This window comes from Crinia signifera, chromosome 4 (assembly GCF_055691185.1).
Source record: "Crinia signifera chromosome 4, ASM5569118v1, whole genome shotgun sequence".
Taxonomy (NCBI): domain Eukaryota; kingdom Metazoa; phylum Chordata; class Amphibia; order Anura; family Myobatrachidae; genus Crinia; species Crinia signifera.
Window position 1 is genome coordinate 300748305 of NC_139220.1, and position 22800 is coordinate 300771104.

Sequence of the window (22800 nt, forward strand, 5' to 3'; positions counted from 1 at the left end):
CTCCAACACATCTTTCCTTTACAAAATCTTATAGTCTCCTGGGAGACTAGCAAAAATTGCCAATGCTGACTATATTGCAAATCATCATGGCAGGGTATTGGGTAAAGTTTTCAACTAGCAATAATCACGCCTCGGTTTGACCTCATAAGCTATGATAATGCCACTGCGCAAAGTTGATAGGTGCTTGGCTGGAGCAGTCAGCATGTGCTACAGAGAACTCATTACAACCATGGCTAGACAAACAGTCTCTGGCTAGGAGCAGTGGATTATGGGAATGTATATGCTAATGAGTCCAAGACCTGGCAAAACCTTCCTGGGTGATGACTTCAAGGAAATTGTATTTTCTGTTCCCAAGTGCTTTTTCATATCTCACACTCTGGTAGCAAAAATTGTAAGGAATTTATCCCAAATTTGCATGACAATGCATTAAAAAATTCTGGAACATCTCCAGATAAACAGAGATAAAAACACTAATCTCTACATCAATCTTCAAAATCAGCAACTGGAAGACACGGATGTAATTGTGGTTTTTCATATACAGAAGATGCAAGAAAATAGACTAACTCCAACACATCTTATTAAAAACACTAATCTCTAAACCAATCTTCAAAATCAGCAACTGGAAGACACAGTCAATTGTGGTTTTTCACATACAGAAGATTCAAGAAAATAGACTTACTCCAACACATCTTTCCTTTACAAAATCTTATAGTCTCCTGGGAGACTAGCAAAAATTGCCAATGCTGACTATATTGCAAGTCATCATGGCGGGGTATTGGGAAAAGTTTTCAACTAGCAATAATCACGCCTCGGTTTGACCTCATAAGCTATGATAATGCCACTGCGCAAAGTTGATAGGTGCTTGGCTGGAGCAATCAGCATGTGCAACAGAGAACTCATTACAACCATGGCTAGACAAACAGTCTCTGGCTAGGAGCAGTGGATTATGGGAATGTATATGCTAATGAGTCCAAGACCTGGCAAAACCTTCCTGGGTGATGACTTCAAGGAAATTGTATTTTCTGTTCCCAAGTGCTTTTTCATATCTCACACTCTGGTAGCAAAAATTGTAAGGAATTTATCTCCAATTTCCATGACAATGCATTCAAAAATTCTGGAACATCTCCAGATAAACAGAGATAAAAACACTAATCTCTACATCAATCTTCAAAATCAGCAACTGGAAGACACGGATGTAATTGCGTTTTTTCATATACAGAAGATGCAAGAAAATAGACTAACTCCAACACGTCTTATTAAAAACACTAATCTCTAAACCAATCTTCAAAATCAGCAACTGGAAGACACAGTCAATTGTGGTTTTTCACATACAGAAGATTCAAGAAAATAGACTAACTCCAACACATCTTTCCTTTACAAAATCTTATAGTCTCCTGGGAGACTAGCAAAAATTGCCAACGCTGACTATATTGCAAGTCATCATGGCGGGGTATTGGGTAAAGTTTTCAACTAGCAATAATCACGCCTCGGTTTGACCTCATAAGCTATGATAATGCCACTGCGCAAAGTTGATAGGTGCTTGGCTGGAGCAATCAGCATGTGCAACAGAGAACTCATTACAACCATGGCTAGACAAACAGTCTCTGGCTAGGAGCAGTGGTTTATGGGAATGTATATGCTAATGAGTCCAAGACCTGGCAAAACCTTCCTGGGTGATGACTTCAAGGAAATTGTATTTTCTGTTCCCAAGTGCTTTTTCATATCTCACACTCTGGTAGCAAAAATTGTAAGGAATTTATCTCCAATTTGCATGACAATGCATTCAAAAATTCTGGAACATCTCCAGATAAACAGAGATAAAAACACTAATCTCTACATCAATCTTCAAAATCAGCAACTGGAAGACACGGATGTAACTGCGTTTTTTCATATACAGAAGATGCAAGAAAATAGACTAACTCCAACACGTCTTATTAAAAACACTAATCTCTAAACCAATCTTCAAAATCAGCAACTGGAAGACACAGTCAATTGTGGTTTTTCACATACAGAAGATTCAAGAAAATAGACTAACTCCAACACATCTTTCCTTTACAAAATCTTATAGTCTCCTGGGAGACTAGCAAAAATTGCCAATGCTGACTATATTGCAAGTCATCATGGCGGGGTATTGGGTAAAGTTTTCAACTAGCAATAATCACGCCTCGGTTTGACCTCATAAGCTATGATAATGCCACTGCGCAAAGTTGATAGGTGCTTGGCTGGAGCAATCAGCATGTGCAACAGAGAACTCATTACAACCATGGCTAGACAAACAGTCTCTGGCTAGGAGCAGTGGATTATGGGAATGTATATGCTAATGAGTCCAAGACCTGGCAAAACCTTCCTGACTTCAAGGAAATTGTATTTTCTGTTCCCAAGTGCTTTTTCATATCTCACACTCTGGTAGCAAAAATTGTAAGGAATTTATCTCCAATTTGCATGACAATGCATTCAAAAATTCTGGAACATCTCCAGATAAACAGAGATAAAAACACTAATCTCTACATCAATCTTCAAAATCAGCAACTGGAAGACACGGATGTAATTGTGGTTTTTCATATACAGAAGATGCAAGAAAATAGACTAACTCCAACACGTCTTATTAAAAACACTAATCTCTAAACCAATCTTCAAAATCAGCAACTGGAAGACACAGTCAATTGTGGTTTTTCACATACAGAAGATTCAAGAAAATAGACTAACTCCAACACATCTTTCCTTTACAAAATCTTATAGTCTCCTGGGAGACTAGCAAAAATTGCCAATGCTGACTATATTGCAAGTCATCATGGCGGGGTATTGGGTAAAGTTTTCAACTAGCAATAATCACGCCTCGGTTTGACGTCATAAGCTATGATAATGCCACTGCGCAAAGTTGATAGGTGCTTGGCTGGAGCAATCAGCATGTGCAACAGAGAACTCATTACAACCATGGCTAGACAAACAGTCTCTGGCTAGGAGCAGTGGATTATGGGAATGTATATGCTAATGAGTCCAAGACCTGGCAAAACCTTCCTGGGTGATGACTTCAAGGAAATTGTATTTTCTGTTCCCAAGTGCTTTTTCATATCTCACACTCTGGTAGCAAAAATTGTAAGGAATTTATCCCAAATTTGCATGACAATGCATTCAAAAATTCTGGAACATCTCCAGATAAACAGAGATAAAAACACTAATCTCTACATCAATCTTCAAAATCAGCAACTGGAAGACACGGATGTAATTGTGGTTTTTCATATACAGAAGATGCAAGAAAATAGACTAACTCCAACACGTCTTATTAAAAACACTAATCTCTACATCAATCTTCAAAATCAGCAACTGGAAGATACGGATGTAATTGTGGTTTTTCATATACAGAAGATGCAAGAAAATAGACTAACTCCAACACGTCTTATTCAAAACACTAATCTCTAAACCAATCTTCAAAATCAGCAACTGGAAGACACAGTCAATTGTGGTTTTTCACATACAGAAGATTCAAAAAAATAGACTAACTCCAACACATCTTTCCTTTACAAAATCTTATAGTCTCCTGGGAGACTAGCAAAAATTGCCAATGCTGACTATATTGCAAATCATCATGGCGGGGTATTGGGTAAAGTTTTCAACTAGCAATAATCACGCCTCGGTTTGACCTCATAAGCTATGATAATGCCACTGCGCAAAGTTGATAGGTGCTTGGCTGGAGCAATCAGCATGTGCAACAGAGAACTCATTACAACCATGGCTAGACAAACAGTCTCTGGCTAGGAGCAGTGGATTATGGGAATGTATATGCTAATGAGTCCAAGACCTGGCAAAACCTTCCTGGGTGATGACTTCAAGGAAATTGTATTTTCTGTTCCCAAGTGCTTTTTCATATCTCACACTCTGGTAGCAAAAATTGTAAGGAATTTATCTCCAATTTGCATGACAATGCATTCAAAAATTCTGGAACATCTCCAGATAAACAGAGATAAAAACACTAATCTCTACATCAATCTTCAAAATCAGCAACTGGAAGACACAGATGTAATTGTGGTTTTTCATATACAGAAGATGCAAGAAAATAGACTAACTCCAACACATCTTATTAAAAACACTAATCTCTAAACCAATCTTCAAAATCAGCAACTGGAAGACACAGTCAATTGTGGTTTTTCACATACAGAAGATTCAACAAAATAGACTAACTCCAACACATCTTTTCTTTACAAAATCTTATAGTCTCCTGGGAGACTAGCAAAAATTGCCAATGCTGACTATATTGCAAGTCATCATGGCGGGGTATTGGGTAAAGTTTTCAACTAGCAATAATCACGCCTCATAATCACACCTCATAAGCTATGATAATGCCACTGCGCAAAGTTGATAGGTGCTTGGCTGGAGCAATCAGCATGTGCAACAGAGAACTCATTACAACCATGGCTAGACAAACAGTCTCTGGCTAGGAGCAGTGGATTATGGGAATGTATATGCTAATGAGTCCAAGACCTGGCAAAACCTTCCTGGGTGATGACTTCAAGGAAATTGTATTTTCTGTTCCCAAGTGCTTTTTCATATCTCACACTCTGGTAGCAAAAATTGTAAGGAATTTATCTCCAATTTGCATGACAATGCATTCAAAAATTCTGGAACATCTCCAGATAAACAGAGATAAAAACACTAATCTCTACATCAATCTTCAAAATCAGCAACTGGAAGACACGGATGTAATTGTAGTTTTTCATATACAGAAGATGCAAGAAAATAGACTAACTCCAACACGTCTTATTAAAAACACTAATCTCTACATCAATCTTCAAAATCAGCAACTGGAAGACACGGATGTAATTGTGGTTTTTCATATACAGAAGATGCAAGAAAATAGACTAACTCCAACACGTCTTATTAAAAACACTAATCTCTAAACCAATCTTCAAAATCAGCAACTGGAAGACACAGTCAATTGTGGTTTTTCACATACAGAAGATTCAAGAAAATAGACTAACTCCAACACATCTTTCCTTTACAAAATCTTATAGTCTCCTGGGAGACTAGCAAAAATTGCCAATGCTGACTATATTGCAAGTCATCATGGCAGGGTATTGGGTAAAGTTTTCAACTAGCAATAATCACGCCTCGGTTTGACCTCATAAGCTATGATAATGCCACTGCGCAAAGTTGATAGGTGCTTGGCTGGAGCAGTCAGCATGTGCTACAGAGAACTCATTACAACCATGGCTAGACAAACAGTCTCTGGCTAGGAGCAGTGGATTATGGGAATGTATATGCTAATGAGTCCAAGACCTGGCAAAACCTTCCTGGGTGATGACTTCAAGGAAATTGTATTTTCTGTTCCCAAGTGCTTTTTCATATCTCACACTCTGGTAGCAAAAATTGTAAGGAATTTATCCCAAATTTGCATGACAATGCATTCAAAAATTCTGGAACATCTCCAGATAAACAGAGATAAAAACACTAATCTCTACATCAATCTTCAAAATCAGCAACTGGAAGACACGGATGTAATTGTGGTTTTTCATATACAGAAGATGCAAGAAAATAGACTAACTCCAACACGTCTTATTAAAAACACTAATCTCTACATCAATCTTCAAAATCAGCAACTGGAAGATACGGATGTAATTGTGGTTTTTCATATACAGAAGATGCAAGAAAATAGACTAACTCCAACACGTCTTATTCAAAACACTAATCTCTAAACCAATCTTCAAAATCAGCAACTGGAAGACACAGTCAATTGTGGTTTTTCACATACAGAAGATTCAAAAAAATAGACTAACTCCAACACATCTTTCCTTTACAAAATCTTATAGTCTCCTGGGAGACTAGCAAAAATTGCCAATGCTGACTATATTGCAAATCATCATGGCGGGGTATTGGGTAAAGTTTTCAACTAGCAATAATCACGCCTCGGTTTGACCTCATAAGCTATGATAATGCCACTGCGCAAAGTTGATAGGTGCTTGGCTGGAGCAATCAGCATGTGCAACAGAGAACTCATTACAACCATGGCTAGACAAACAGTCTCTGGCTAGGAGCAGTGGATTATGGGAATGTATATGCTAATGAGTCCAAGACCTGGCAAAACCTTCCTGGGTGATGACTTCAAGGAAATTGTATTTTCTGTTCCCAAGTGCTTTTTCATATCTCACACTCTGGTAGCAAAAATTGTAAGGAATTTATCTCCAATTTGCATGACAATGCATTCAAAAATTCTGGAACATCTCCAGATAAACAGAGATAAAAACACTAATCTCTACATCAATCTTCAAAATCAGCAACTGGAAGACACAGATGTAATTGTGGTTTTTCATATACAGAAGATGCAAGAAAATAGACTAACTCCAACACATCTTATTAAAAACACTAATCTCTAAACCAATCTTCAAAATCAGCAACTGGAAGACACAGTCAATTGTGGTTTTTCACATACAGAAGATTCAACAAAATAGACTAACTCCAACACATCTTTTCTTTACAAAATCTTATAGTCTCCTGGGAGACTAGCAAAAATTGCCAATGCTGACTATATTGCAAGTCATCATGGCGGGGTATTGGGTAAAGTTTTCAACTAGCAATAATCACGCCTCATAATCACACCTCATAAGCTATGATAATGCCACTGCGCAAAGTTGATAGGTGCTTGGCTGGAGCAATCAGCATGTGCAACAGAGAACTCATTACAACCATGGCTAGACAAACAGTCTCTGGCTAGGAGCAGTGGATTATGGGAATGTATATGCTAATGAGTCCAAGACCTGGCAAAACCTTCCTGGGTGATGACTTCAAGGAAATTGTATTTTCTGTTCCCAAGTGATTTTTCATATCTCACACTCTGGTAGCAAAAATTGTAAGGAATTTATCTCCAATTTGCATGACAATGCATTCAAAAATTCTGGAACATCTCCAGATAAACAGAGATAAAAACACTAATCTCTACATCAATCTTCAAAATCAGCAACTGGAAGACACGGATGTAATTGTAGTTTTTCATATACAGAAGATGCAAGAAAATAGACTAACTCCAACACGTCTTATTAAAAACACTAATCTCTACATCAATCTTCAAAATCAGCAACTGGAAGACACGGATGTAATTGTGGTTTTTCATATACAGAAGATGCAAGAAAATAGACTAACTCCAACACGTCTTATTAAAAACACTAATCTCTAAACCAATCTTCAAAATCAGCAACTGGAAGACACAGTCAATTGTGGTTTTTCACATACAGAAGATTCAAGAAAATAGACTAACTCCAACACATCTTTCCTTTACAAAATCTTATAGTCTCCTGGGAGACTAGCAAAAATTGCCAATGCTGACTATATTGCAAGTCATCATGGCAGGGTATTGGGTAAAGTTTTCAACTAGCAATAATCACGCCTCGGTTTGACCTCATAAGCTATGATAATGCCACTGCGCAAAGTTGATAGGTGCTTGGCTGGAGCAGTCAGCATGTGCTACAGAGAACTCATTACAACCATGGCTAGACAAACAGTCTCTGGCTAGGAGCAGTGGATTATGGGAATGTATATGCTAATGAGTCCAAGACCTGGCAAAACCTTCCTGGGTGATGACTTCAAGGAAATTGTATTTTCTGTTCCCAAGTGCTTTTTCATATCTCACACTCTGGTAGCAAAAATTGTAAGGAATTTATCCCAAATTTGCATGACAATGCATTAAAAAATTCTGGAACATCTCCAGATAAACAGAGATAAAAACACTAATCTCTACATCAATCTTCAAAATCAGCAACTGGAAGACACGGATGTAATTGTGGTTTTTCATATACAGAAGATGCAAGAAAATAGACTAACTCCAACACATCTTATTAAAAACACTAATCTCTAAACCAATCTTCAAAATCAGCAACTGGAAGACACAGTCAATTGTGGTTTTTCACATACAGAAGATTCAAGAAAATAGACTTACTCCAACACATCTTTCCTTTACAAAATCTTATAGTCTCCTGGGAGACTAGCAAAAATTGCCAATGCTGACTATATTGCAAGTCATCATGGCGGGGTATTGGGAAAAGTTTTCAACTAGCAATAATCACGCCTCGGTTTGACCTCATAAGCTATGATAATGCCACTGCGCAAAGTTGATAGGTGCTTGGCTGGAGCAATCAGCATGTGCAACAGAGAACTCATTACAACCATGGCTAGACAAACAGTCTCTGGCTAGGAGCAGTGGATTATGGGAATGTATATGCTAATGAGTCCAAGACCTGGCAAAACCTTCCTGGGTGATGACTTCAAGGAAATTGTATTTTCTGTTCCCAAGTGCTTTTTCATATCTCACACTCTGGTAGCAAAAATTGTAAGGAATTTATCTCCAATTTGCATGACAATGCATTCAAAAATTCTGGAACATCTCCAGATAAACAGAGATAAAAACACTAATCTCTACATCAATCTTCAAAATCAGCAACTGGAAGACACGGATGTAATTGCGTTTTTTCATATACAGAAGATGCAAGAAAATAGACTAACTCCAACACGTCTTATTAAAAACACTAATCTCTAAACCAATCTTCAAAATCAGCAACTGGAAGACACAGTCAATTGTGGTTTTTCACATACAGAAGATTCAAGAAAATAGACTAACTCCAACACATCTTTCCTTTACAAAATCTTATAGTCTCCTGGGAGACTAGCAAAAATTGCCAATGCTGACTATATTGCAAGTCATCATGGCGGGGTATTGGGTAAAGTTTTCAACTAGCAATAATCACGCCTCGGTTTGACCTCATAAGCTATGATAATGCCACTGCGCAAAGTTGATAGGTGCTTGGCTGGAGCAATCAGCATGTGCAACAGAGAACTCATTACAACCATGGCTAGACAAACAGTCTCTGGCTAGGAGCAGTGGTTTATGGGAATGTATATGCTAATGAGTCCAAGACCTGGCAAAACCTTCCTGGGTGATGACTTCAAGGAAATTGTATTTTCTGTTCCCAAGTGCTTTTTCATATCTCACACTCTGGTAGCAAAAATTGTAAGGAATTTATCTCCAATTTGCATGACAATGCATTCAAAAATTCTGGAACATCTCCAGATAAACAGAGATAAAAACACTAATCTCTACATCAATCTTCAAAATCAGCAACTGGAAGACACGGATGTAACTGCGTTTTTTCATATACAGAAGATGCAAGAAAATAGACTAACTCCAACACGTCTTATTAAAAACACTAATCTCTAAACCAATCTTCAAAATCAGCAACTGGAAGACACAGTCAATTGTGGTTTTTCACATACAGAAGATTCAAGAAAATAGACTAACTCCAACACATCTTTCCTTTACAAAATCTTTTAGTCTCCTGGGAGACTAGCAAAAATTGCCAATGCTGACTATATTGCAAGTCATCATGGCGGGGTATTGGGTAAAGTTTTCAACTAGCAATAATCACGCCTCGGTTTGACCTCATAAGCTATGATAATGCCACTGCGCAAAGTTGATAGGTGCTTGGCTGGAGCAATCAGCATGTGCAACAGAGAACTCATTACAACCATGGCTAGACAAACAGTCTCTGGCTAGGAGCAGTGGATTATGGGAATGTATATGCTAATGAGTCCAAGACCTGGCAAAACCTTCCTGACTTCAAGGAAATTGTATTTTCTGTTCCCAAGTGCTTTTTCATATCTCACACTCTGGTAGCAAAAATTGTAAGGAATTTATCTCCAATTTGCATGACAATGCATTCAAAAATTCTGGAACATCTCCAGATAAACAGAGATAAAAACACTAATCTCTACATCAATCTTCAAAATCAGCAACTGGAAGACACGGATGTAATTGTGGTTTTTCATATACAGAAGATGCAAGAAAATAGACTAACTCCAACACGTCTTATTAAAAACACTAATCTCTAAACCAATCTTCAAAATCAGCAACTGGAAGACACAGTCAATTGTGGTTTTTCACATACAGAAGATTCGGAAAATAGACTAACTCCAACACATCTTTCCTTTACAAAATCTTATAGTCTCCTGGGAGACTAGCAAAAATTGCCAATGCTGACTATATTGCAAGTCATCATAGCGGGGTATTGGGTAAAGTTTTCAACTAGCAATAATCACGCCTCGGTTTGACCTCATAAGCTATGATAATGCCACTGCGCAAAGTTGATAGGTGCTTGGCTGGAGCAATCAGCATGTGCAACAGAGAACTCATTACAACCATGGCTAGACAAACAGTCTCTGGCTAGGAGCAGTGGATTATGGGAATGTATATGCTAATGAGTCCAAGACCTGGCAAAACCTTCCTGGGTGATGACTTCAAGGAAATTGTATTTTCTGTTCCCAAATGCTTTTTCATATCTCACACTCTGGTAGCAAAAATTGTAAGGAATTTATCCCAAATTTGCATGACAATGCATTCAAAAATTCTGGAACATCTCCAGATAAACAGAGATAAAAACACTAATCTCTACATCAATCTTCAAAATCAGCAACTGGAAGACACGGATGTAATTGTGGTTTTTCATATACAGAAGATGCAAGAAAATAGACTAACTCCAACACGTCTTATTCAAAACACTAATCTCTAAACCAATCTTCAAAATCAGCAACTAGAAGACACAGTCAATTGTGGTTTTTCACATACAGAAGATTCAAAAAAATAGACTAACTCCAACACATCTTTCCTTTACAAAATCTTATAGTCTCCTGGGAGACTAGCAAAAATTGCCAATGCTGACTATATTGCAAGTCATCATGGCGGGGTATTGGGTAAAGTTTTCAACTAGCAATAATCACGCCTCGGTTTGACCTCATAAGCTATGATAATGCCACTGCGCAAAGTTGACAGGTGCTTGGCTGGAGCAATCAGCATGTGCAACAGAGAACTCATTACAACCATGGCTAGACAAACAGTCTCTGGCTAGGAGCAGTGGATTATGGGAATGTATATGCTAATGAGTCCAAGACCTGGCAAAACCTTCCTGGGTGATGACTTCAAGGAAATTGTATTTTCTGTTCCCAAGTGCTTTTTCATATCTCCCACTCTGGTAGCAAAAATTGTAAGGAATTTATCTCCAATTTGCATGACAATGCATTCAAAAATTCTGGAACATCTCCAGATAAACAGAGATAAAAAACACTAATCTCTACATCAATCTTCAAAATCAGCAACTGGAAGACACGGATGTAATTGTGGTTTTTCATATACAGAAGATGCAAGAAAATAGACTAACTCCAACACGTCTTATTAAAAACACTAATCTCTAAACCAATCTTCAAAATCAGCAACTGGAAGACACAGTCAATTGTGGTTTTTCACATACAGAAGATTCAAGAAAATAGACTAACTCCAACACATCTTTCCTTTACAAAATCTTATAGTCTCCTGGGAGACTAGCAAAAATTGCCAATGCTGACTATATTGCAAGTCATCATGGCGGGGTATTGGGTAAAGTTTTCAACTAGCAATAATCACGCCTCGGTTTGACCTCATAAGCTATGATAATGCCACTGCGCAAAGTTGATAGGTGCTTGGCTGGAGCAATCAGCATGTGCAACAGAGAACTCATTACAACCATGGCTAGACAAACAGTCTCTGGCTAGGAGCAGTGGATTATGGGAATGTATATGCTAATGAGTCCAAGACCTGGCAAAACCTTCCTGGGTGATGACTTCAAGGAAATTGTATTTTCTGTTCCCAAGTGCTTTTTCATATCTCACACTCTGGTAGCAAAAATTAAAAGGAATTTATCCCAAATTTGCATGACAATGCATTCAAAAATTCTGGAACATCTCCAGATAAACAGAGATAAAAACACTAATCTCTACATCAATCTTCAAAATCAGCAACTGGAAGACACGGATGTAATTGTGGTTTTTCATATACAGAAGATGCAAGAAAATAGACTAACTCCAACACGTCTTATTAAAAACACTAATCTCTACATCAATCTTCAAAATCAGCAACTGGAAGATACGGATGTAATTGTGGTTTTTCATATACAGAAGATGCAAGAAAATAGACTAACTCCAACACGTCTTATTCAAAACACTAATCTCTAAACCAATCTTCAAAATCAGCAACTGGAAGACACAGTCAATTGTGGTTTTTCACATACAGAAGATTCAAAAAAATAGACTAACTCCAACACATCTTTCCTTTACAAAATCTTATAGTCTCCTGGGAGACTAGCAAAAATTGCCAATGCTGACTATATTGCAAATCATCATGGCGGGGTATTGGGTAAAGTTTTCAACTAGCAATAATCACGCCTCGGTTTGACCTCATAAGCTATGATAATGCCACTGCGCAAAGTTGATAGGTGCTTGGCTGGAGCAATCAGCATGTGCAACAGAGAACTCATTACAACCATGGCTAGACAAACAGTCTCTGGCTAGGAGCAGTGGATTATGGGAATGTATATGCTAATGAGTCCAAGACCTGGCAAAACCTTCCTGGGTGATGACTTCAAGGAAATTGTATTTTCTGTTCCCAAGTGCTTTTTCATATCTCACACTCTGGTAGCAAAAATTGTAAGGAATTTATCTCCAATTTGCATGACAATGCATTCAAAAATTCTGGAACATCTCCAGATAAACAGAGATAAAAACACTAATCTCTACATCAATCTTCAAAATCAGCAACTGGAAGACACAGATGTAATTGTGGTTTTTCATATACAGAAGATGCAAGAAAATAGACTAACTCCAACACATCTTATTAAAAACACTAATCTCTAAACCAATCTTCAAAATCAGCAACTGGAAGACACAGTCAATTGTGGTTTTTCACATACAGAAGATTCAACAAAATAGACTAACTCCAACACATCTTTTCTTTACAAAATCTTATAGTCTCCTGGGAGACTAGCAAAAATTGCCAATGCTGACTATATTGCAAGTCATCATGGCGGGGTATTGGGTAAAGTTTTCAACTAGCAATAATCACACCTCATAATCACACCTCATAAGCTATGATAATGCCACTGCGCAAAGTTGATAGGTGCTTGGCTGGAGCAATCAGCATGTGCAACAGAGAACTCATTACAACCATGGCTAGACAAACAGTCTCTGGCTAGGAGCAGTGGATTATGGGAATGTATATGCTAATGAGTCCAAGACCTGGCAAAACCTTCCTGGGTGATGACTTCAAGGAAATTGTATTTTCTGTTCCCAAGTGCTTTTTCATATCTCACACTCTGGTAGCAAAAATTGTAAGGAATTTATCTCCAATTTGCATGACACTGCATTCAAAAATTCTGGAACATCTCCAGATAAACAGAGATAAAAACACTAATCTCTACATCAATCTTCAAAATCAGCAACTGGAAGACACGGATGTAATTGTAGTTTTTCATATACAGAAGATGCAAGAAAATAGACTAACTCCAACACGTCTTATTAAAAACACTAATCTCTACATCAATCTTCAAAATCAGCAACTGGAAGACACGGATGTAATTGTGGTTTTTCATATACAGAAGATGCAAGAAAATAGACTAACTCCAACACGTCTTATTAAAAACACTAATCTCTAAACCAATCTTCAAAATCAGCAACTGGAAGACACAGTCAATTGTGGTTTTTCACATACAGAAGATTCAAGAAAATAGACTAACTCCAACACATCTTTCCTTTACAAAATCTTATAGTCTCCTGGGAGACTAGCAAAAATTGCCAATGCTGACTATATTGCAAGTCATCATGGCGGGGTATTGGGAAAAGTTTTCAACTAGCAATAATCACGCCTCGGTTTGACCTCATAAGCTATGATAATGCCACTGCGCAAAGTTGATAGGTGCTTGGCTGGAGCAATCAGCATGTGCAACAGAGAACTCATTACAACCATGGCTAGACAAACAGTCTCTGGCTAGGAGCAGTGGATTATGGGAATGTATATGCTAATGAGTCCAAGACCTGGCAAAACCTTCCTGGGTGATGACTTCAAGGAAATTGTATTTTCTGTTCCCAAGTGCTTTTTCATATCTCACACTCTGGTAGCAAAAATTGTAAGGAATTTATCTCCAATTTGCATGACAATGCATTCAAAAATTCTGGAACATCTCCAGATAAACAGAGATAAAAACACTAATCTCTACATCAATCTTCAAAATCAGCAACTGGAAGACACGGATGTAATTGCGTTTTTTCATATACAGAAGATGCAAGAAAATAGACTAACTCCAACACGTCTTATTAAAAACACTAATCTCTAAACCAATCTTCAAAATCAGCAACTGGAAGACACAGTCAATTGTGGTTTTTCACATACAGAAGATTCAAGAAAATAGACTAACTCCAACACATCTTTCCTTTACAAAATCTTATAGTCTCCTGGGAGACTAGCAAAAATTGCCAATGCTGACTATATTGCAAGTCATCATGGCGGGGTATTGGGTAAAGTTTTCAACTAGCAATAATCACGCCTCGGTTTGACCTCATAAGCTATGATAATGCCACTGCGCAAAGTTGATAGGTGCTTGGCTGGAGCAATCAGCATGTGCAACAGAGAACTCATTACAACCATGGCTAGACAAACAGTCTCTGGCTAGGAGCAGTGGTTTATGGGAATGTATATGCTAATGAGTCCAAGACCTGGCAAAACCTTCCTGGGTGATGACTTCAAGGAAATTGTATTTTCTGTTCCCAAGTGCTTTTTCATATCTCACACTCTGTTAGCAAAAATTGTAAGGAATTTATCTCCAATTTGCATGACAATGCATTCAAAAATTCTGGAACATCTCCAGATAAACAGAGATAAAAACACTAATCTCTACATCAATCTTCAAAATCAGCAACTGGAAGACACGGATGTAACTGCGTTTTTTCATATACAGAAGATGCAAGAAAATAGACTAACTCCAACACGTCTTATTAAAAACACTAATCTCTAAACCAATCTTCAAAATCAGCAACTGGAAGACACAGTCAATTGTGGTTTTTCACATACAGAAGATTCAAGAAAATAGACTAACTCCAACACATCTTTCCTTTACAAAATCTTATAGTCTCCTGGGAGACTAGCAAAAATTGCCAATGCTGACTATATTGCAAGTCATCATGGCGGGGTATTGGGTAAAGTTTTCAACTAGCAATAATCACGCCTCGGTTTGACCTCATAAGCTATGATAATGCCACTGCGCAAAGTTGATAGGTGCTTGGCTGGAGCAATCAGCATGTGCAACAGAGAACTCATTACAACCATGGCTAGACAAACAGTCTCTGGCTAGGAGCAGTGGATTATGGGAATGTATATGCTAATGAGTCCAAGACCTGGCAAAACCTTCCTGGGTGATGACTTCAAGGAAATTGTATTTTCTGTTCCCAAGTGCTTTTTCATATCTCACACTCTGGTAGCAAAAATTGTAAGGAATTTATCTCCAATTTGCATGACAATGCATTCAAAAATTCTGGAACATCTCCAGATAAACAGAGATAAAAACACTAATCTCTACATCAATCTTCAAAATCAGCAACTGGAAGACACGGATGTAATTGTGGTTTTTCATATACAGAAGATGCAAGAAAATAGACTAACTCCAACACGTCTTATTAAAAACACTAATCTCTAAACCAATCTTCAAAATCAGCAACTGGAAGACACAGTCAATTGTGGTTTTTCACATACAGAAGATTCAAGAAAATAGACTAACTCCAACACATCTTTCCTTTACAAAATCTTATAGTCTCCTGGGAGACTAGCAAAAATTGCCAATGCTGACTATATTGCAAGTCATCATGGCGGGGTATTGGGTAAAGTTTTCAACTAACAATAATCACGCCTCGGTTTGACCTCATAAGCTATGATAATGCCACTGCGCAAAGTTGATAGGTGCTTGGCTGGAGCAATCAGCATGTGCAACAGAGAACTCATTACAACCATGGCTAGACAAACAGTCTCTGGCTAGGAGCAGTGGATTATGGGAATGTATATGCTAATGAGTCCAAGACCTGGCAAAACCTTCCTGGGTGATGACTTCAAGGAAATTGTATTTTCTGTTCCCAAGTGCTTTTTCATATCTCACACTCTGGTAGCAAAAATTGTAAGGAATTTATCCCAAATTTGCATGACAATGCATTCAAAAATTCTGGAACATCTCCAGATAAACAGAGATAAAAACACTAATCTCTACATCAATCTTCAAAATCAGCAACTGGAAGACACGGATGTAACTGCGTTTTTTCATATACAGAAGATGCAAGAAAATAGACTAACTCCAACACGTCTTATTAAAAACACTAATCTCTAAACCAATCTTCAAAATCAGCAACTGGAAGACACAGTCAATTGTGGTTTTTCACATACAGAAGATTCAAGAAAATAGACTAACTCCAACACATCTTTCCTTTACAAAATCTTATAGTCTCCTGGGAGACTAGCAAAAATTGCCAATGCTGACTATATTGCAAGTCATCATGGCGGGGTATTGGGTAAAGTTTTCAACTAGCAATAATCACGCCTCGGTTTGACCTCATTAGCTATGATAATGCCACTGCGCAAAGTTGATAGGTGCTTGGCTGGAGCAATTAGCATGTGCAACAGAGAACTCATTACAACCATGGCTAGACAAACAGTCTCTGGCTAGGAGCAGTGGATTATGGGAATGTAAATGCTAATGAGTCCAAGACCTGGCAAAACCTTCCTGGGTGATGACTTCAAGGAAATTGTATTTTCTGTTCCCAAGTGCTTTTTCATATCTCACACTCTGGTAGCAAAAATTGTAAGGAATTTATCTCCAATTTGCATGACAATGCATTCAAAAATTCTGGAACATCTCCAGATAAACAGAGATAAAAACACTAATCTCTACATCAATCTTCAAAATCAGCAACTGGAAGACACGGATGTAATTGTGGTTTTTCATATACAGAAGATGCAAGAAAATAGACTAACTCCAACATGTCTTATTCAAAACACTAATCTCTAAACCAATCTTCAAAATCAGCAACTGGAAGACACAGTCAATTGTGGTTTTTCACATACAGAAGATTCAAAAAAATAGACTAACTCCAACACATCTTTCCTTTACAAAATCTTATAGTCTCCTGGGAGACTAGCAAAAATTGCCAATGCTGACTATATTGCAAGTCATCATGGCGGGGTATTGGGTAAAGTTTTCAACTAGCAATAATCACGCCTCGGTTTGACCTCATAAGCTATGATAATGCCACTGCGCAAAGTTGATAGGTGCTTGGCTGGAGCAATCAGCATGTGCAACAGAGAACTCATTACAACCATGGCTAGACAAACAGTCTCTGGCTAGCAGCAGTGGATTATGGGAATGTATATGCTAATGAGTCCAAGACCTGGCAAAACCTTCCTGGGTGATGACTTCAAGGAAATTGTATTTTCTGTTCCCAAGTGCTTTTTCATATCTCACACTCTGGTAGCAAAAATTGTAAGGAATTTATCCCAAATTTGCATGACAATGCATTCAAAAATTCTGGAACATCTCCAGATAAACAGAGATAAAAACACTAATCTCTACATCAATCTTCAAAATCAGCAACTGGAAGACACGGATGTAATTGTGGTTTTTCATATACAGAAGATGCAAGAAAATAGACTAACTCCAACACATCTTATTAAAAACACTAATCTCTAAACCAATCTTCAAAATCAGCAACTGGAAGACACAGTCAATTGTGGTTTTTCACATACAGAAGATTCAAGAAAATAGACTAACTCCAACACATCTTTCCTTTACAAAATCTTATAGTCTCCTGGGAGACTAGCAAAAATTGCCAATGCTGACTATATTGCAAGTCATCATGGCGGGGTATTGGGTAAAGTTTTCAACTAGCAATAATCACGCCTCGGTTTGACCTCATTAGCTATGATAATGCCACTGCGCAACGTTGATAGGTGCTTGGCTGGAGCAATTAGCATGTGCAACAGAGAACTCATTACAACCATGGCTAGACAAACAGTCTCTGGCTAGGAGCAGTGGATTATGGGAATGTAAATGCTAATGAGTCCAAGACCTGGCAAAACCTTCCTGGGTGATGACTTCAAGGAAATTGTATTTTCTGTTCCCAAGTGCTTTTTCATATCTCACACTCTGGTAGCAAAAATTGTAAGGAATTTATCTCCAATTTGCATGACAATGCATTCAAAAATTCTGGAACATCTCCAGATAAACAGAGATAAAAACACTAATCTCTACATCAATCTTCAAAATCAGCAACTGGAAGACACGGATGTATTTGTGGTTTTTCATATACAGAAGATGCAAGAAAATAGACTAACTCCAACACGTCTTATTAAAAACACTAATCTCTAAACCAATCTTCAAAATCAGCAACTGGAAGACACAGTCAATTGTGGTTTTTCACATACAGAAGATTCAAGAAAATAGACTAACTCCAACACATCTTTCCTTTACAAAATCTTATAGTCTCCTGGGAGACTAGCAAAAATTGCCAATGCTGACTATATTGCAAGTCATCATGGCGGGGTATTGGGTAAAGTTTTCAACTAGCAATAATCACGCCTCGGTTTGACCTCATAAGCTATGATAATGCTACTGCGCAAAGTTGATAGGTGCTTGGCTGGAGCAATCAGCATGTGCAACAGAGAACTCATTACAACCATGGCTAGACAAACAGTCTCTGGCTAGGAGCAGTGGATTATGGGAATGTATATGCTAATGAGTCCAAGACCTGGCAAAACCTTCCTGGGTGATGACTTCAAGGAAATTGTATTTTCTGTTCCCAAGTGCTTTTTCATATCTCACACTCTGGTAGCAAAAATTGTAAGGAATTTATCCCAAATTTGCATGACAATGCATTCAAAAATTCTGGAACATCTCCAGATAAACAGAGATAAAAACACTAATCTCTACATCAATCTTCAAAATCAGCAACTGGAAGACACGGATGTAATTGTGGTTTTTCATATACAGAAGATGCAAGAAAATAGACTAACTCCAACACATCTTATTAAAAACACTAATCTCTAAACCAATCTTCAAAATCAGCAACTGGAAGACACAGTCAATTGTGGTTTTTCACATACAGAAGATTCAAGAAAATAGACTAACTCCAACACATCTTTCCTTTACAAAATCTTATAGTCTCCTGGGAGACTAGCAAAAATTGCCAATGCTGACTATATTGCAAGTCATCATGGCGGGGTATTGGGTAAAGTTTTCAACTAGCAATAATCACGCCTCGGTTTGACCTCATTAGCTATGATAATGCCACTGCGCAACGTTGATAGGTGCTTGGCTGGAGCAATTAGCATGTGCAACAGAGAACTCATTACAACCATGGCTAGACAAACAGTCTCTGGCTAGGAGCAGTGGATTATGGGAATGTAAATGCTAATGAGTCCAAGACCTGGCAAAACCTTCCTGGGTGATGACTTCAAGGAAATTGTATTTTCTGTTCCCAAGTGCTTTTTCATATCTCACACTCTGGTAGCAAAAATTGTAAGGAATTTATCTCCAATTTGCATGACAATGCATTCAAAAATTCTGGAACATCTCCAGATAAACAGAGATAAAAACACTAATCTCTACATCAATCTTCAAAATCAGCAACTGGAAGACACGGATGTATTTGTGGTTTTTCATATACAGAAGATGCAAGAAAATAGACTAACTCCAACACGTCTTATTAAAAACACTAATCTCTAAACCAATCTTCAAAATCAGCAACTGGAAGACACAGTCAATTGTGGTTTTTCACATACAGAAGATTCAAGAAAATAGACTAACTCCAACACATCTTTCCTTTACAAAATCTTATAGTCTCCTGGGAGACTAGCAAAAATTGCCAATGCTGACTATATTGCAAGTCATCATGGCGGGGTATTGGGTAAAGTTTTCAACTAGCAATAATCACGCCTCGGTTTGACCTCATAAGCTATGATAATGCTACTGCGCAAAGTTGATAGGTGCTTGGCTGGAGCAATCAGCATGTGCAACAGAGAACTCATTACAACCATGGCTAGACAAACAGTCTCTGGCTAGGAGCAGTGGATTATGGGAATGTATATGCTAATGAGTCCAAGACCTGGCAAAACCTTCCTGGGTGATGACTTCAAGGAAATTGTATTTTCTGTTCCCAAGTGCTTTTTCATATCTCACACTCTGGTAGCAAAAATTGTAAGGAATTTATCCCAAATTTGCATGACAATGCATTCAAAAATTCTGGAACATCTCCAGATAAACAGAGATAAAAACACTAATCTCTACATCAATCTTCAAAATCAGCAACTGGAAGACACGGATGTAATTGTGGTTTTTCATATACAGAAGATGCAAGAAAATAGACTAACTCCAACACATCTTATTAAAAACACTAATCTCTAAACCAATCTTCAAAATCAGCAACTGGAAGACACAGTCAATTGTGGTTTTTCACATACAGAAGATTCAAGAAAATAGACTAACTCCAACACATCTTTCCTTTACAAAATCTTATAGTCTCCTGGGAGACTAGCAAAAATTGCCAATGCTGACTATATTGCAAGTCATCATGGCGGGGTATTGGGTAAAGTTTTCAACTAGCAATAATCACGCCTCGGTTTGACCTCATAAGCTATGATAATGCCACTGCTCAAAGTTGATAGGTGCTTGGCTGGAGCAATCAGCATGTGCAACAGAGAACTCATTACAACCATGGCTAGACAAACAGTCTCTGGCTAGGAGCAGTGGTTTATGGGAATGTATATGCTAATGAGTCCAAGACCTGGCAAAACCTTCCTGGGTGATGACTTCAAGGAAATTGTATTTTCTGTTCCCAAGTGCTTTTTCATATCTCACACTCTGGTAGCAAAAATTGTAAGGAATTTATCTCCAATTTGCATGACAATGCATTCAAAAATTCTGGAACATCTCCAGATAAACAGAGATAAAAACACTAATCTCTACATCAATCTTCAAAATCAGCAACTGGAAGACACGGATGTAACTGCGTTTTTTCATATACAGAAGATGCAAGAAAATAGACTAACTCCAACACGTCTTATTAAAAACACTAATCTCTAAACCAATCTTCAAAATCAGCAACTGGAAGACACAGTCAATTGTGGTTTTTCACATACAGAAGATTCAAGAAAATAGACTAACTCCAACACATCTTTCCTTTACAAAATCTTATAGTCTCCTAGGAGACTAGCAAAAATTGCCAATGCTGACTATATTGCAAGTCATCATGGCGGGGTATTGGGTAAAGTTTTCAACTAGCAATAATCACGCCTCAGTTTGACCTCATAAGCTATGATAATGCCACTGCGCAAAGTTGATAGGTGCTTGGCTGGAGCAATCAGCATGTGCAACAGAGAACTCATTACAACCATGGCTAGACAAACAGTCTCTGGCTAGGAGCAGTGGATTATGGGAATGTATATGCTAATGAGTCCAAGACCTGGCAAAACCTTCCTGGGTGATGACTTCAAGGAAATTGTATTTTCTGTTCCCAAGTGCTTTTTCATATCTCACACTCTGGTAGCAAAAATTGTAAGGAATTTATCTCCAATTTGCATGACAATGCATTCAAAAATTCTGGAACATCTCCAGATAAACAGAGATAAAAACACTAATCTCTACATCAATCTTCAAAATCAGCAACTGGAAGACACGGATGTAATTGTGGTTTTTCATATACAGAAGATGCAAGAAAATAGACTAACTCCAACACGTCTTATTAAAAACACTAATCTCTAAACCAATCTTCAAAATCAGCAACTGGAAGACACAGTCAATTGTGGTTTTTCACAAACAGAAGATTCAAGAAAATAGACTAACTCCAACACATCTTATTAAAAACACTAATCTCTAAACCAATCTTCAAAATCAGCAACTGGAAGACACAGTCAATTGTGGTTTTTCACATACAGAAGATTCAAGAAAATAGACTAACTCCAACACATCTTTCCTTTACAAAATCTTATAGTCTCCTGGGAGACTAGCAAAAATTGCCAATGCTGACTATATTGCAAGTCATCATGGCGGGGTATTGGGTAAAGTTTTCAACTAGCAATAATCACGCCTCGGTTTGACCTCATAAGCTATGATAATGCTACTGCGCAAAGTTGATAGGTGCTTGGCTGGAGCAATCAGCATGTGCAACAGAGAACTCATTACAACCGTGGCTAGACAAACAGTCTCTGGCTAGGAGCAGTGGATTATGGGAATGTATATGCTAATGAGTCCAAGACCTGGCAAAACCTTCCTGGGTGATGACTTCAAGGAAATTGTATTTTCTGTTCCCAAGTGCTTTTTCATATCTCACACTCTGGTAGCAAAAATTGTAAGGAATTTATCCCAAATTTGCATGACAATGCATTCAAAAATTCTGGAACATCTCCAGATAAACAGAGATAAAAACACTAATCTCTACATCAATCTTCAAAATCAGCAACTGGAAGACACGGATGTAATTGTGGTTTTTCATATACAGAAGATGCAAGAAAATAGACTAACTCCAACACATCTTATTAAAAACACTAATCTCTAAACCAATCTTCAAAATCAGCAACTGGAAGACACAGTCAATTGTGGTTTTTCACATACAGAAGATTCAAGAAAATAGACTAACTCCAACACATCTTTCCTTTACAAAATCTTATAGTCTCCTGGGAGACTAGCAAAAATTGCCAATGCTGACTATATTGCAAGTCATCATGGCGGGGTATTGGGTAAAGTTTTCAACTAGCAATAATCACGCCTCGGTTTGACCTCATTAGCTATGATAATGCCACTGCGCAAAGTTGATAGGTGCTTGGCTGGAGCAATTAGCATGTGCAACAGAGAACTCATTACAACCATGGCTAGACAAACAGTCTCTGGCTAGGAGCAGTGGATTATGGGAATGTAAATGCTAATGAGTCCA

General features: G+C 37.9%; 33 non-coding genes across 33 annotated transcripts; all 33 read right to left on the reverse strand.

The window, feature by feature from the left end:
• Nucleotides 1-34: 34 nt before the first annotated feature.
• LOC146076663 (U4 spliceosomal RNA) lies at nucleotides 35-175 on the reverse strand. The gene has a single exon (XR_014474062.1). It is a non-coding gene; the product is annotated as a U4 spliceosomal RNA (small nuclear RNA).
• A 537-nt stretch (nucleotides 176-712) lies between these two features.
• On the reverse strand, nucleotides 713-853 carry LOC146076367 (U4 spliceosomal RNA). Its single transcript, XR_014473768.1, has one exon. It is a non-coding gene; the product is annotated as a U4 spliceosomal RNA (small nuclear RNA).
• Nucleotides 854-1390: 537 nt separating this feature from the next.
• LOC146076517 (U4 spliceosomal RNA) lies at nucleotides 1391-1531 on the reverse strand. Its single transcript, XR_014473917.1, has one exon. It is a non-coding gene; the product is annotated as a U4 spliceosomal RNA (small nuclear RNA).
• Nucleotides 1532-2068: 537 nt separating this feature from the next.
• LOC146076465 (U4 spliceosomal RNA) lies at nucleotides 2069-2209 on the reverse strand. Its single transcript, XR_014473865.1, has one exon. It is a non-coding gene; the product is annotated as a U4 spliceosomal RNA (small nuclear RNA).
• A 530-nt stretch (nucleotides 2210-2739) lies between these two features.
• LOC146076720 (U4 spliceosomal RNA) lies at nucleotides 2740-2880 on the reverse strand. The gene has a single exon (XR_014474118.1). It is a non-coding gene; the product is annotated as a U4 spliceosomal RNA (small nuclear RNA).
• A 654-nt stretch (nucleotides 2881-3534) lies between these two features.
• LOC146076555 (U4 spliceosomal RNA) lies at nucleotides 3535-3675 on the reverse strand. The gene has a single exon (XR_014473955.1). It is a non-coding gene; the product is annotated as a U4 spliceosomal RNA (small nuclear RNA).
• A 537-nt stretch (nucleotides 3676-4212) lies between these two features.
• Nucleotides 4213-4355, reverse strand: LOC146076787 (U4 spliceosomal RNA). Its single transcript, XR_014474187.1, has one exon. It is a non-coding gene; the product is annotated as a U4 spliceosomal RNA (small nuclear RNA).
• A 654-nt stretch (nucleotides 4356-5009) lies between these two features.
• Nucleotides 5010-5150, reverse strand: LOC146076569 (U4 spliceosomal RNA). The gene has a single exon (XR_014473969.1). It is a non-coding gene; the product is annotated as a U4 spliceosomal RNA (small nuclear RNA).
• Nucleotides 5151-5804: 654 nt separating this feature from the next.
• LOC146076556 (U4 spliceosomal RNA) lies at nucleotides 5805-5945 on the reverse strand. Its single transcript, XR_014473956.1, has one exon. It is a non-coding gene; the product is annotated as a U4 spliceosomal RNA (small nuclear RNA).
• Nucleotides 5946-6482: 537 nt separating this feature from the next.
• On the reverse strand, nucleotides 6483-6625 carry LOC146076789 (U4 spliceosomal RNA). Its single transcript, XR_014474189.1, has one exon. It is a non-coding gene; the product is annotated as a U4 spliceosomal RNA (small nuclear RNA).
• A 654-nt stretch (nucleotides 6626-7279) lies between these two features.
• On the reverse strand, nucleotides 7280-7420 carry LOC146076570 (U4 spliceosomal RNA). Its single transcript, XR_014473970.1, has one exon. It is a non-coding gene; the product is annotated as a U4 spliceosomal RNA (small nuclear RNA).
• A 537-nt stretch (nucleotides 7421-7957) lies between these two features.
• LOC146076368 (U4 spliceosomal RNA) lies at nucleotides 7958-8098 on the reverse strand. The gene has a single exon (XR_014473769.1). It is a non-coding gene; the product is annotated as a U4 spliceosomal RNA (small nuclear RNA).
• Nucleotides 8099-8635: 537 nt separating this feature from the next.
• On the reverse strand, nucleotides 8636-8776 carry LOC146076466 (U4 spliceosomal RNA). Its single transcript, XR_014473866.1, has one exon. It is a non-coding gene; the product is annotated as a U4 spliceosomal RNA (small nuclear RNA).
• A 537-nt stretch (nucleotides 8777-9313) lies between these two features.
• On the reverse strand, nucleotides 9314-9454 carry LOC146076467 (U4 spliceosomal RNA). Its single transcript, XR_014473867.1, has one exon. It is a non-coding gene; the product is annotated as a U4 spliceosomal RNA (small nuclear RNA).
• Nucleotides 9455-9983: 529 nt separating this feature from the next.
• On the reverse strand, nucleotides 9984-10124 carry LOC146076562 (U4 spliceosomal RNA). Its single transcript, XR_014473962.1, has one exon. It is a non-coding gene; the product is annotated as a U4 spliceosomal RNA (small nuclear RNA).
• A 537-nt stretch (nucleotides 10125-10661) lies between these two features.
• LOC146076468 (U4 spliceosomal RNA) lies at nucleotides 10662-10802 on the reverse strand. Its single transcript, XR_014473868.1, has one exon. It is a non-coding gene; the product is annotated as a U4 spliceosomal RNA (small nuclear RNA).
• A 538-nt stretch (nucleotides 10803-11340) lies between these two features.
• LOC146076469 (U4 spliceosomal RNA) lies at nucleotides 11341-11481 on the reverse strand. The gene has a single exon (XR_014473869.1). It is a non-coding gene; the product is annotated as a U4 spliceosomal RNA (small nuclear RNA).
• Nucleotides 11482-12135: 654 nt separating this feature from the next.
• On the reverse strand, nucleotides 12136-12276 carry LOC146076557 (U4 spliceosomal RNA). The gene has a single exon (XR_014473957.1). It is a non-coding gene; the product is annotated as a U4 spliceosomal RNA (small nuclear RNA).
• A 537-nt stretch (nucleotides 12277-12813) lies between these two features.
• Nucleotides 12814-12956, reverse strand: LOC146076795 (U4 spliceosomal RNA). The gene has a single exon (XR_014474195.1). It is a non-coding gene; the product is annotated as a U4 spliceosomal RNA (small nuclear RNA).
• Nucleotides 12957-13610: 654 nt separating this feature from the next.
• Nucleotides 13611-13751, reverse strand: LOC146076370 (U4 spliceosomal RNA). The gene has a single exon (XR_014473771.1). It is a non-coding gene; the product is annotated as a U4 spliceosomal RNA (small nuclear RNA).
• Nucleotides 13752-14288: 537 nt separating this feature from the next.
• On the reverse strand, nucleotides 14289-14429 carry LOC146076470 (U4 spliceosomal RNA). Its single transcript, XR_014473870.1, has one exon. It is a non-coding gene; the product is annotated as a U4 spliceosomal RNA (small nuclear RNA).
• Nucleotides 14430-14966: 537 nt separating this feature from the next.
• Nucleotides 14967-15107, reverse strand: LOC146076471 (U4 spliceosomal RNA). The gene has a single exon (XR_014473871.1). It is a non-coding gene; the product is annotated as a U4 spliceosomal RNA (small nuclear RNA).
• Nucleotides 15108-15644: 537 nt separating this feature from the next.
• LOC146076651 (U4 spliceosomal RNA) lies at nucleotides 15645-15785 on the reverse strand. Its single transcript, XR_014474050.1, has one exon. It is a non-coding gene; the product is annotated as a U4 spliceosomal RNA (small nuclear RNA).
• A 537-nt stretch (nucleotides 15786-16322) lies between these two features.
• Nucleotides 16323-16463, reverse strand: LOC146076358 (U4 spliceosomal RNA). The gene has a single exon (XR_014473759.1). It is a non-coding gene; the product is annotated as a U4 spliceosomal RNA (small nuclear RNA).
• Nucleotides 16464-17000: 537 nt separating this feature from the next.
• Nucleotides 17001-17141, reverse strand: LOC146076472 (U4 spliceosomal RNA). Its single transcript, XR_014473872.1, has one exon. It is a non-coding gene; the product is annotated as a U4 spliceosomal RNA (small nuclear RNA).
• A 537-nt stretch (nucleotides 17142-17678) lies between these two features.
• Nucleotides 17679-17819, reverse strand: LOC146076488 (U4 spliceosomal RNA). The gene has a single exon (XR_014473888.1). It is a non-coding gene; the product is annotated as a U4 spliceosomal RNA (small nuclear RNA).
• Nucleotides 17820-18356: 537 nt separating this feature from the next.
• On the reverse strand, nucleotides 18357-18497 carry LOC146076641 (U4 spliceosomal RNA). The gene has a single exon (XR_014474040.1). It is a non-coding gene; the product is annotated as a U4 spliceosomal RNA (small nuclear RNA).
• Nucleotides 18498-19034: 537 nt separating this feature from the next.
• LOC146076489 (U4 spliceosomal RNA) lies at nucleotides 19035-19175 on the reverse strand. Its single transcript, XR_014473889.1, has one exon. It is a non-coding gene; the product is annotated as a U4 spliceosomal RNA (small nuclear RNA).
• A 537-nt stretch (nucleotides 19176-19712) lies between these two features.
• LOC146076642 (U4 spliceosomal RNA) lies at nucleotides 19713-19853 on the reverse strand. Its single transcript, XR_014474041.1, has one exon. It is a non-coding gene; the product is annotated as a U4 spliceosomal RNA (small nuclear RNA).
• Nucleotides 19854-20390: 537 nt separating this feature from the next.
• Nucleotides 20391-20531, reverse strand: LOC146076515 (U4 spliceosomal RNA). The gene has a single exon (XR_014473915.1). It is a non-coding gene; the product is annotated as a U4 spliceosomal RNA (small nuclear RNA).
• A 537-nt stretch (nucleotides 20532-21068) lies between these two features.
• On the reverse strand, nucleotides 21069-21209 carry LOC146076551 (U4 spliceosomal RNA). The gene has a single exon (XR_014473951.1). It is a non-coding gene; the product is annotated as a U4 spliceosomal RNA (small nuclear RNA).
• A 652-nt stretch (nucleotides 21210-21861) lies between these two features.
• Nucleotides 21862-22002, reverse strand: LOC146076644 (U4 spliceosomal RNA). Its single transcript, XR_014474043.1, has one exon. It is a non-coding gene; the product is annotated as a U4 spliceosomal RNA (small nuclear RNA).
• Nucleotides 22003-22539: 537 nt separating this feature from the next.
• Nucleotides 22540-22680, reverse strand: LOC146076359 (U4 spliceosomal RNA). Its single transcript, XR_014473760.1, has one exon. It is a non-coding gene; the product is annotated as a U4 spliceosomal RNA (small nuclear RNA).
• Between the last annotated feature and the right edge of the window lie 120 nt (nucleotides 22681-22800).